The sequence below is a fragment of the Clavelina lepadiformis genome, chromosome 4 (assembly GCF_947623445.1).
Source record: "Clavelina lepadiformis chromosome 4, kaClaLepa1.1, whole genome shotgun sequence".
NCBI classification, from domain to species: domain Eukaryota; kingdom Metazoa; phylum Chordata; class Ascidiacea; order Aplousobranchia; family Clavelinidae; genus Clavelina; species Clavelina lepadiformis.
Genome location: NC_135243.1, coordinates 21,774,110 through 21,787,535, shown reverse-complemented (window position 1 = coordinate 21,787,535; position 13,426 = coordinate 21,774,110).

Sequence of the window (13,426 nt, the reverse complement as noted above, 5' to 3'; positions counted from 1 at the left end):
AGCCTTGATGTTATGACATTACATTGAACAACTTAAGGCGAAAACCATTTACCCATGCAGTTCTCCGTGACGATGTTTTAGAACAAAGAACGCAAAATGGGACCCCAAATAAATTTAGCATGAACTTACCACAAAAATGTATAATCTACCACATATGTCCACAGTCTATATGTGCTTTGAATTGTAAGGTGCACATTAACACTCAACTAATGAAAGCCATGCTCTTCTTTCACAATTTTCATGCAATTGCATAATGTATTGTACAAAAAATATTATACCTATAAGGCAAACTACCAAGTTCTGCGCCCATGTTAAGCTACTTGCGGGTTCATCAACTTTTGATGCGTTTCTGTGATGTCTATGGATAATTTAGTCTATGCTCCAATGGTCACAACACACAAGTCAACCCTTACCACGAGGCAGGTTGGCATTCGCATTTCGCAAGGTCATTCCTTACCAGCGGTTCTGGAACAGGGTTCTTTGTTATCGTTTCCATTTTTTTTGATTGCCCGGGTTTCTGTTCAACAATATATTTTAACTTGCAGGAAGGTTTGAATTCAGTGCATGTCGTTAGTACATTGAAGAAGGCATAAAATGACAGCGTCAGATCAGTAGCCTATTACTTGCTGTAGCCAATGTGAAGTTGGTAAGGTATAGCATCACTTAGGGAACGCATAGCTAGAAAAATGCGCGATGTCTAGGAGTGCGGATGAAAAATTTTTGTGCCTTTTTTACCTGCTGATATCATTTCGTGAATGTTACAGGAAATAACGTGTGGTGGAAAGCTTACGACCTGTGCACACTACCCTAATAGGTTAAATACAATTTAGCCAAGACTTCTGGGTCTGTTTACAATCGAGTTATCTGATCCAATGCCAGATTAACAAGAAGTTGATTTTGGTTCAGCTGTTTTTGTTACCACTAACTTTTCAGTCCATTCGCTATTGATTTGTCTGTTTTCTGAATCAAATTTGCGCTTTTTGCTGGCAATGTTGATAATAGCCACGTGTTAACCCGGGCTTGCTCCAACTGTTTCGACCAGATTGGCTTACACCTTATTTCTGTTCCATTTATGAAGTTGTTCTTCAGCTGCAGCATTACCTTGGCAGTCCCTAGAACTACCAGAGGGGTCAATTGACCCTTTTGCAATTTTATTTTTACAAGAAGTGTTTTTTGCTTTTATTCTTTATGGGTATTTGACACATCATCAACACGACAATCGAAATTTTTTTTTCAAAACAAGTGGTTTGGAAATGAAAACGGTGAATTACCGCAGGGGTCAACAGCAGTTTCCACATTTTCTGGTGGTTGTGTGAAAACAAATTTTGAAGTGTTTAGAGGCGTATTTTTTTCTAAGCTGGACATCAGAAAGAAACACTTTGCGATGGGATCTGATAGTATCAACGATTGTAGTGTTCCTCTCAAGTAACTTCCTGTCAAGTGCCAAAGACGTAACATCTACCTAGATCTGCAAAGGAAAAGTTGCTCATCAATTGTAACAGGAATATGAAGAAAATAAAACTTTTGGCAGTTGTCCCTCACTGCATTTCGAATTGCCGTTAACTATTCAGATTGTAATCGCCGCTGAAGTTTGTTCCTAGCCATAGTTTCCGAAAAATAGATCGAACATATTCTAAATCCCAGAAATTTGTTAGTGGTTCACGCCTTCCTTTCAAAACTCCTTGTCCAAAAAAGGCTTGCAACTCTTTATTTCTGAAGGAGAATTTGCTATCCCTTTGTCGCCGAGCTTCGGCTATCGTGAATTCCATAATGTGATCAATGTTTTTATGACCCCACAACTCTTGAAACACGTCAAGCTTGATGGACCACACGACCTGGTTTCCGTTGAGCTCATAATCATCTACAAGTGCTTTTGGTTCTGTGAGGAAAAAGCCGTTTTTATTTTTTGGTCTAGAATCTAGATTATACAGTGAATAGAATGCTGAAGAAAGATTAAGTATACTTTCAGTTTCTTTGTTAACATGTATTGATGCGAACCTGCAGTTGAAGTTTTTAAGTGAGACAAATATTTCCATTGCAACGATCGTTGATCGATTAATTAATCTCGAAGCAAGAAGGTGATTCAATAGCAAGCAGATATAAAAACGCTCACGTAGTAAAGATTATTTCTTATTCCAAACTTTTCTAAGTCTTCTTTAGAAGCAATAGCAGATTTGCTTTTTTTTCAGCTGGAAACTTGATCTTAACTTGTTCGTCAACCTGTTCATAGAGAGCTACACTTCCAGCAACAATGACCGCAACTTACCCATCTTCATATGTTTTCTGTTGCTCACTTTACCACCCTTGGAAGACACAATAAGACGTAGCGTATTTCAACAGCTTGTACTTGCTCTTAATGTCTGAGACTGTTTGTTTTTTGACACTATTTTTTTTTGATCAGTTCTAGTTTCTGCGTCACCGACAAGTTCAGACGTTTACGTTTTTCATTTGGCTTAGACATAATGCACCGTACCAAACACAGGCAGGTTCTAACTGATTCTAAGGTGAGCCGAATGAAGGCTCTTGCTAACAGAGTACGCTGGTATTGTGACGTTGTGAGAGACAGCTTTCTAAACGTTTCACGCAAGTAGCGAATTCCAAAACAATAGAAATGACTGTAATGCAAGATCTGCCACTTAATTGTTGGATTCTCCGATTCATTACAAACCATGTTGCACTTAAACAGCATTCGTTTAGTGTTGAAGCCAGATCGCATGCTGATTACATCCTCCCTGTTTAATTGTATCATGAGATAATGTCATGGTATGCAGATTTATTGCAGACCAGTGAAGATTGCGAACAAGCTTTTCTCAGTCCAGGAACCTCAACCTATAATACAATGATTGTTAAGAAATTAGTAACACAAGTGAGCAGCCATAAATGTTTGCGCTTAAAGTCCACTAATCTGGATTTGATCAGTCTATAGCTATTTGCCATTTTTTTAACATTAAGTCCTTTTTTAGAAATGTGCACCTGCAAAATGACATAGCTAAGCTGACTATACACGTTACCCAGTAGAATCCAGTCGTCACCATTGTTAATATTTATGTTTACTCAGTCATTTCCACATCAGACTTGTCTGGCAAGTAGAGCAGGTTGGCAAAGTTATGGTGACAGCTTTTTCAACCCAGTCAGAAATTTATTTTTGGCCTTACTATGTGATATTTACCGCACATGTCAAGAACAAAGTACGTCCGCAATTCAACAGCCACAGATATATGTTAGAAAGAGGTCTGGAAATTTGACAATGGGCAATGCTTGGCCCAAGAATGGCGAATCTTAAATTTTTCTCTGGGCCTAGTCTTTACTTGACATAAAACCATTTCAGTAACATTACTAATAGCTACAATCATTTGCGACTTAACAACGTAAACGTTTAAAATGGCATTTATTGAAAGTTGAAAAAAAGCAAGAACGCAGAAAATTAGAAAAAGAAACGAAGATAAAATACAAAGTAAAAGAGGAGTTCTTAATTATAGGTAAGTGTCTTCATCTTGCCCACTGCTGCAAGACTTCCCCCAGACAAAACGTGAGAAATGTGACACTCTAATGTGGCTCTTTTGATCGGCAGGACATTGTCAAAGCTGCAGTCTACTGCAACCCTCTTTGCCCTCCGACTCCACTAAATACAAACTTTGCCGCCGTGGCAATATCAGCATGTAGTGCTTTGCAGTTGGATGTGTAGTGTATTGTGTCTTGAAATAAACTACTGTTACATACAAACAAACAAACTAAAACCAAAACTTTCCAACAGGCCACTCCATGTATTAATTGAAATTTGTAGTTGAAGGCATTCTCATTTTCCTTCTTTTTTGACCCAGGCCGCTCCACGAAAATTCTGAAGCTAATGATTTTGTCACCAAAATTCCTGAGTGTTGCACGTGAGGACTCTACGTCTACTTTTCTTGCAATTAATTCAATAGCCTACAACAAGAAAATCAAACAATGTGCGCAGATATGAGTTCCATTGATCATCATGGATGATTGGTGACAATAATTGCCTTTACCATGCATAATGAAAAACATTCAACATTTAGTTAAACTTAGGCTTGCCGGGACAGTCCCGCTTTTAAAGGCTTTGTCCCGGCGTCCCGATCAGTCAACTAAAAGTCCCGCTTTGGCCTTTACTGAGCCAGCGTTGCCCCACACTACATGAATATTAGCATGATGTGATTGGTTTGTTTAGCCAATTTGCTGAAAACCAATACCCGATGCGTGTTCTTGTTTCGTTGTGTTAAATGTGAAAGTAATTGTTACATCATTGTAGCGGGTAGGCCTAATTGGTCCAGTGGTGAGTTGATTGTTAGCGCATTCGCTTGTTCACTGTTCAGTAATAGTAGGCTAGGAGGAGGAGATGATCTTTTTGCAGTAGGTTATTGAAAGAACTTATTTCGTACGGTTCCGGTACTTGTTTGCATTTAAATGTGAAAGCCCTTATCACCTGCAAAATTAAAACTGACTTCTGGAAGAAAGTATTGTCTACAGAAAAGTATTATTGGACGATTATGTAAATTTACAAATGCTTGAACATTGTTTTGTTTCCTAGTAAAATCCATTATTTTAGTTTTTCTTGGTGTCTTACTACTTCAGTTGTCCCTGACGATAGGAATCCAAAATAGTCTCATACTTCTAGTAAAATGTAAACAACATTTATCTGATAGGGCTTGTTGTTCTGAAGCGTCCCGCTTTTCAATCAAAAAAATATGGTAAGCCTAGTTAAACTATGAGTTGATTATAACAATGTGAAATCACAATTTGTGGTGTCTGGACCTTGTAGGCTAGTGGTAGAGTGATATCTGCCACCAATTACAACAAGCTATGCATACTATACAAGCTCACAGATAAGTGAGTAGTGAGTGCAGTTTGTATTGTTTTTGACACATTGCTTGATTCAAACAGTAGTGTGTAACATAAATAATTACACATTGCCATGTCATAACTGCTACCACATAAGGTAACAAAAAATTTTCATAACCAGTTGTAATGAATTATCGAAGAAAAATCTTTGTTTGGAATACCTTTTCAAACAACTTTATCTTAAAATTTGATTTAAGGTAAGCTTGTTTTAGCACTTGACCGTAATGTTACATAATTTCTCCAAAAGTGTCAGTAAAGCTTACATGTAGATCCTGCAGAGACTTATCCTGTTCTTCCATTGTTTCCGATCTTTTAGGAAGAACTGGGGCCTTGTAAGTCGACTGGTGACCACACTGTGAAAAGCCAGATTTGTCTAAAATTGATTTGATAGCATGCAACTGCTGGCTTATTTCATCCGATCTAGATGCAACGTCTTTTGAATGCTCCTGCATGGAACTATTAGGATTTGCAGCACCGCAGTTCACAGCCACAGTCTTACGAATACACTGCAATAAATAATGTGTACCCAATATCATACAACAACGAAAAGGCTGTTACATCATTTATAACATCACATGGTAAGTTTACAGGAAATTCTTACCGAAAATTAGACTGTTTTTTTATCTCCTGGTGGTGTTAAACACTGACATTAGGTTTAACATGGACTAAAAAACCACTAAAGCGGGACGGGAAATTCAGTTTTTAATTGTCGTATCACAGAAACAAATAAAGTACTGCTTGACCTTGTAGGTTTGTTTTGTCGCAGTGTAGCAAAGTGAGCATAATTTGTATTTTGCAGCTGACTTTCCCAGAGTTGTAGTTTTGTTTCGAATGCACGTATAGTTCCACATCTCGTTTATCAATTGGAGCTTTCCCTGAATCTGTTCAAATTGTGTTAAGTCAACCAGAAATGCCAAAGCGGAGACTCATTCTGGATCGCGAAATTCAGCCGCTTTCTTGTTTTTATTTTCAAGAAAGGTTGTTATTTCTTCCCTCAACGCTTACACTCTTTGTGGCATATCGCCTCGACTGAGCCAGCGGACAGAGCAAGTCATCATACTGATTCTCTGCTTCTAAAGCCTAGTCAGCCCTAGTGAAGAGAGAGTAGCTGCCATTCAAAATGCAGAGCCGCCGAAGACTGCAACAGAAGCGAGATCATTCATGGGACTTGTACAAGGCCGATCAATGACGTGACAAAGAAAGACACAAAGTTGATATGGGGTAGGAAACAACATGATGCCTTTGGGAAGCTCTAGAAGCTAATGACAAAAGCTGAAACTTTGGCGTGTTGCAACGTGTTGTTGCACATGTGCTGGTTCCATCATTAATAGCTTATTGACAGCATCTAAAAACTTTGGACACTACCTCTGCATTGCACGTGACCAGCCTTTCTGCTTCATTTTGTTACGCAGTCCAAAGACGTCATTCTTCGTACTTTCATCGAAATTGACAAGGGCGTTGACATACCTTCGATTCGTTTCGCCGAGAGCTTGGGTTCTTTGTATAAGCTGCTGCTTACATCGAAGCGAGCAACAAGCAACTTCCTCAGCTTTGGACTTAAGTTCTTCATAGTTCATGGTGCCTAACCGTGCACCGTTGCGTATCATTTCCAGCTTAACATATTCCGGTAAACTCACCACAAAAGCATGTTTTCGAGCAGCTGCTGTTGCGTCCACACTGTCGCAGAAACTTTCTCCAAGTTCAAACTTCGGAGGAGAGCAAATAAAATTCATCGCGGATAAAACCCGGTCACTTTCTACATTCACGTTTTTTAACTGCAGGTCCTGCCGTGCTCGCCAAATGTTACCGGCTTTTTTTATGCTGGTTCGAATAGACTTGCAGTTAAACTATAGCATTGTATTTGACAAAATAAAGAGTGAAAACAAGCACGTCTGCTCACAGCTCAGACAAAGGTAGAGTGACACGTTCGCCAACTAGCAAGGCGCAATTACAAACATCAGCGCCTCCGGCCGAAAAACAAGGCACGTCAAACGAGCACAAAACACGTAACACACACTCGATGGGATGAAGACAATTCCTTGGTAAGTTTCTTGCTCAATACGATTTTGTCAGATCCGGCTCTTTCAATGATGCTGATATACGGTACTTGCTTTCAAGCTTCAAGAAATCTTGAAATTGGACTTCTATCTTGTTACTAGTTGTTTGTTGTCATCCGGATCATATTCTTCATCAGCTGTTTTAGCACTGACTCCTTGGAAATCCTTTTTTTCAAGACGAGTGTGCTCTTTCATAATTAATTGTACCAACTGCATCCCACCCTGCAAACAGGTAGCTAATTAATTCTTTTGAGAATATCAGTTTTATTTGGAAATTCTTTAAACAACATATCTGAACAACTTTTACAAACTTCTTTTAACTTAACGCCATCAGAAATTGGTTTTCCATGCAAAGCAATAGCATTGGATACCTGAAAACTAGCAGCAGATATATAGTTTGCTGTCTATACTGCTTTACTTATCTCTGAATAATTTCAAGTCTTTTCAATCGCTCTTACAGAACAGACACTACTATGATTGCTCTCAAAATGACGATTGATATAGTAGAAATGTGCAACAAAACTTTGATGTGATGAAGTTTTGATCGCCTTACCAACGTGTTATACATCTCCAAGTGCATGAGCAAACTATTGTATATATTTTTTACGCATCAAGAAACAAAGTCCAGTGGAAATCGCAACAACTGCTGAAAGAGTGCTCAATAGTCAAAAAGCACCTTATCAGAGGGCCACTCAGGGTTTGGTATTATTAATTCCCAAAACTAAAATTGATTTCGAAAATTGGTTGTGAATCCTTTTGCGCACTGCAGCCCAGGGCTAATCTCCATTGTAAGTTAGCACCAGGTATTCTGTGGGCTAATCAAGTTTCTCGCTATCATTACCTGTTCACTCTTGCTCGGTTTTCTTTGTAGTCTGACAGTAGTGTTTACTTCTATTTACAGAAAATTAAAACAGTGTTTTATAACTTGAAAGAATACAACAGAACCGCAATTTATGAAGTCCTTTTGTCGGTTATGCTTTCTGCAGCAGTATCTCCACTCTGTACTTTTTACATAAATTCATATTTATGAAACAGGCACTAACATGACAACTACAGTGATACCCAAAGTTTTTTATTATTCGGGGAATATTTTCCATTGGTTCTGAGTGTCATTGATTCTAGCCTGAAAAGTAAAATTGCAATTGGTTAGCAGTCAGCCAGTGAGTTTCCTCATTTCAATATTTATCAAATTTTACTGACGTTATTTGCTGAGTGTTTGGGAGAAATCCACAATACCTCGTCAATAAAACAGTTGAGCCATCAGCAAGCACGAAACCTATAACCTACTTCTATTCTCTGTACCAGGGGTGTCCAGGTATATAGTGATTTGCCTAGTAAGCAATTGAAGGACATAAAAATGGAGTGGTTTGACCGTACATTATTACTGCATGTTCGGATTTCTGATGCAGACCGGTTCACGTTACTCCTAGGATTGTGAAATCATTCACGTGACTCACGTTCAATTGGGAAGTGTCCTGACCGCATGAGTTAAAGAAAACACATTTACAGTCTTTGTAGTGAAGAAATTATTTAAAAGTACTTTCTTCCCCACATTCCTTGATATGCTTCAATTTAAAAAATCATTTACAGTGAATGCTTGCCTGAGTTATATTTGTACCACAAACAGGTTAAGAACTGGAAACAATTTCATTAATTAATTTGTGCAATGTTTGCAAAGAAACTGTTGGTTTTCTCCAGGTTCAGCGGAGCAGGATTCATGGATCTGTGATAAATAGGGCCATTTTTATTTTGAGTTAAAAAAAAAATTTTTTTTACTTTATTTTTATCAAATTTTGACTTTATTTTGACCTAACGAAATTGCTTATTTGTAGAGGCCACAGTTCTTCCTCCAGTTACCCAAACGTAGTATTTTGTCGAAAAGTCAAGGTGTTTTATGGATTATAAAAAGTGCGTCGTGTATTTTGGCGATAGATTTAGGTAGCTTGTGTTATTTTGTCCTTGTGAAAAGGGCACTTTGCCTCGATTTTCTCCACATGGTAAATTCTAATAAACAGCAAATTAAGCAGGGAATGCTTGTTGTTGCTCCAAACCAGCTTGATGGCGTTTACTTTTCCTGTGGCTTTCAACAAAATACTTTTTATCGCACTTCACTATAACCTCGCAAAGATTGCACCTTAAATCACCCCCGGGAGTTGCATTAAATACATCAGAAAAATCTCGACAAATCTGTCTAACTTTTGCTGAAGACGATTTAGCTTGCTTAGGCATTTTTGTATTACAGAATGTCAGCTATTCCTAAAATCCACCAAACTGTTGATCTTCGAAAATACCACGTTTATGAAGAGGAAGTGTTTTATAAGAATTCTTTAAATACGTAACAATGAATAAACAATGGACAATTTGCGATAAAAGTTACTGCTGATCCAAGTGGGCATTGTGACTTATTTCCTGCTTTTATGTGTCGCAGTTCCTGATTTACAATGCTTTCACGAGGATTTTTACAAGAATTACTCTCAAGAAACACAAAAACTTTGTAAAAAGCCATATTTTGACAAATTTTGACTTTATTGTAAATTTTGACCTATTAACTTCTTAGAAACAATCCCCTAGATGCTGAAAACAAATTTATTCTTTGATTCGTGGTCGGACGAGGTCCTTAAAAATTTTTGACTTTATTGACTTTTGCGGGCCCTAGTGATAAATATATCAATTAATGTAATATAAAATTGTGTACGACATAGAATTCTCGTCTATCGAATCAGCGAAGCATAACACTGCGTGACGTAATCGATTGCTTCCCTCTTACTATGCGTGCATTACAAATTATCAGTCGTCACTTAACAGTCTACGAAGTTAACCCTAGAAAGTGGTCGACTTTATTATGTAGCTGTCACAATGTTTTATCTTGATGTATTCGTTCAAAGAAGCTTCAAATATAATCAGATTATACGGTAGTCATTCATGTGTCATTATTGCTGAAGTCGGTAAACAGACTTTGCAAGGAAGTGGGCAAACCTTACAGGTTAAGGTACCATATACCACCTTTCATTACAGATCCATCGGCAGCATTGATCACATGCATACTGAAAGATAAATGAGTGAAATAGTTTTATATTGCTGTAATAGAAGCCTTAAGTTGTTCTAAGGCGAAAATTATTTACCCATGCAGTGCTCCGTGGAAAGAACGCCAAATGGGACCACAATGTCTAATCTCCCACATATGTCCACAGTCTATATCTGCTCTGAATTGTTAGGTGCACATTAGCACTCAACTAATAAAAGCCATGCTCTTCTTTTACAACTTTTCTGCAATTGCAAACTACCAAGTGGCTGCATTGTTAGAGTTCTGTGATGTCTATGGATAATTAAGTCTATGCTCTAATGGTCACAGCACAAGACAACCCTTACCACGAGGCAGGTTGGCATTCGCAAGGTCATTCCTTACAAGCGGTTCTGGATCAGGGTTCTTTGTTATCGTTTCCATTTTTTTTTATTGTCCGAGTTTCTGTTCTACAATATATTTTAACTTGCAGGAAGGTTTGAATTCAGTGCATGTCATTAGTACATTGAAAAAGGCATAAAAAGACAGGGTCAGATTAGTAGCCTATTACTGCCTATAGCCAATGTGAAGTTGGTAAGGTATAGCATCACTTAGGGATCGCGATGTCCAGGAGTGCGGATGAAGAATTTTTGTGCCTTTTCTACCTGCTGATATCATTTCGTGAATGTTACAGGAAATAACGTGTGGTGGAAAGCTTACGACCTGTGCACACTACACTAATAGGGTAAATGCAATTTAGCCAAGGCTTCTGGGTCTGTTTACAGTCGAGTTATCTGATCCACTGCCAGACTAACAAGAAGTTGATTTTGGTTCAGCTGTTAGTTGTTACCACTACTTTTCACTCCATTCACTATTGAATTGTCTGTTTTCTGAATCAATTCTGCGCTTTTTACTGGCCATGTTAATAATAGCTCTAATGAGGCGAGAAATGGAACGGAATGGCAGGCTCAAACTTTTTTTCTGTTCAATATTCAATGCTTTCTTTGCCTTTGTGTTTCTAATTGAACAAATTTCTGCGCATTTTTATTACAACATTCGGGTGACAATCACAAGATGGCCGCTGAGTCATGTTTTAAGTCAAAAGCTTTTAACGAGATAAGTTACCAAGAGTATTTGCAGCACCAGGCAACTCGCCTATCTCATCTTCATCATAAATAAGAGTGAACGTAAAGAACATGTTTTCCTTCATGGCACCTTCAGACAACAACTCGTGCAGGACGTGGGATGTCTTCTTCATCACGTCGTACCTGGAGGAGTCAACGTGCTGCCCGTTCAAGATCGGGTTCACGAATCGATTGCTAAATTCCTGGAAGAAATTCGAACTTTTATTTGAACACACTAAAACTTACTATGTGATATCTACTGCACATGTTAAGAACAAAGTTGGCCCAAGGTATGTCCGCCATTCAACAGCCACAGATATATGTTAGAAAGAGGTCAGGAAATTTGACAATGGGCAATGCTTGGCCCAAGTATGGCGACCGATCATAAGCCTTTTTTTACCATGCAAGAGCCTGAGAAAAATTATCTTATATTTTTCTCTGGGCCTAGTCTTACCTGACATAAAACCCTTTCAGTAACATTACTGATAGCTACGATCATTTGCGGCTTAATACAACGTATACGTTTTAAATGGCATTTATTGAAAGTTGAAAAAAAGCAAGAACGCAGAAAATTAGAAAATGAAACGAAGATAAAATACAAAGTAAAATAGGAGTTCTTAATTATAGGTAAGTGTCTTCATCTTCCCCACTGCTGCAAGACTCCTCCTCAGACAAAACGTGAGAAATGTGACACTCTAATGCGGCTCTTTTGGTCGGTAGCATATTGTCAAAGCTGCAGCCCTCTTTGCCCTCCCACCATCCCAATCTCCGACTCCACTAAATACAAACTTCGCCGCCGTGGCAATACATCAGCATGTTGTGCTTTGCAGTGGGATGTGTAGTGTATTGTGTCTTGAAATAAAAATGCAAACATCAGTACAAGTCATAACGTTTGCTAATAAATATGTGCTGTATACTATACATACAAACAAACATAATTAAAACCAAAACTTTCCAACAGGCCAGTCCATGTTAATACAAATTTGGAATAATTATTCAGTTGTTAGAAAACTTGACTACCAACTAAATATCACAATATTAATTGAAATTTGTAAACTCTTTACCAAGAAAAACATTATATTACTTGTGATCTTTGAAGGCATTCTTTATTTTCCTTCTTTTTTGACCCAGGCCGCTCCACGAAAATTGTGAAGCTAACAATTTTGTCATAAAAACTCTGACAAAATTCCTGAGTGTTGCACATAAGGACTCTACGTCTACTTTTCTTGCAATTAATTCAATACTCTACAGTGCGCAGATATGAGTTACATTGATAACAATGTGAAATCACCTTGCTTAAATTTTCAATTTATGGTGTCTGGACCTTGTATACTAGTGGTAGAGTGATATCTTCCACCTATTATAATAAGCTTTGCATACCATACAAGCTCACAGATAAGTGAGTAGTGAGTGCAGTTTATATTGTTTTTGACACATTGCTTGATTCAAACAGTAGTGTGTAACAGAAATAATTACACATTGCCATGTCATAACTGCTACCACATAAGGTAACAAAAAATTTGCATAACCAGTTGTAATCAATTATCGAAGAAAAATTTTTGTATGTCATACCTTTTCAAACAACTTTATCTTATCTTTTACAAATTTGATTTAAGGTAAGCTTGTTTTAGCACTTGACCGTAATGTTATATAACTTCTCCAAAAGTGTCAGTAAAGCTTACATGTAAAATCCTGCAGAGACTTGTCCAGTTTTGACTGGTCGACTGGTGACCAAACTGTGATAAGCCAGATTTGTCTAAAATTGATTTGATAGCATGCAACTGCTGGCTTATTACATCCAATCTAGATGCAACGTCTTTTGAATGCTCCTGCAGCAATTCTGTTGTGGAACTATTAGGATTCGCAGCACCGCTGTTCACAGCCACAGTCTTTTGCATTGGCTTTCCTGGTCTTATGAATACACTGCAATAAATAATGTGTACCCAATATCATACAACAACGAAAAGGCTGTTACATCATTTATAACATCACATGGTAAGTTTACAGGAACTTCTCACGGAAAATTAGACAGTTTTTTCATCTGCTGGTGGTGTTAAACATTGACATTAGGTTTAACATGGACTAAAAAATTAAACATTTTCAAACATCTACAATAAACAGTAAACACACCAACCAAGAATGAATGCCATGCAGCAATTTTCAGCAATTATAACAGTAAATGGAAGAGTATTTTCCTTTCATCATCAGTTCGTACAAGACTTGATATTGCATTTTGGTTACATTCCTCATCTGGACAGCTCACTGGTTGAGCACTGCTGCGTAGTATACGCTAATCGGCAGCACTTTTCATACAAACCTAATAAAAATAATGGAACAGGTAAGTGCAGCTGACTTTCCCAGAGTTGTAGTTTTGTTTCGAATGCACG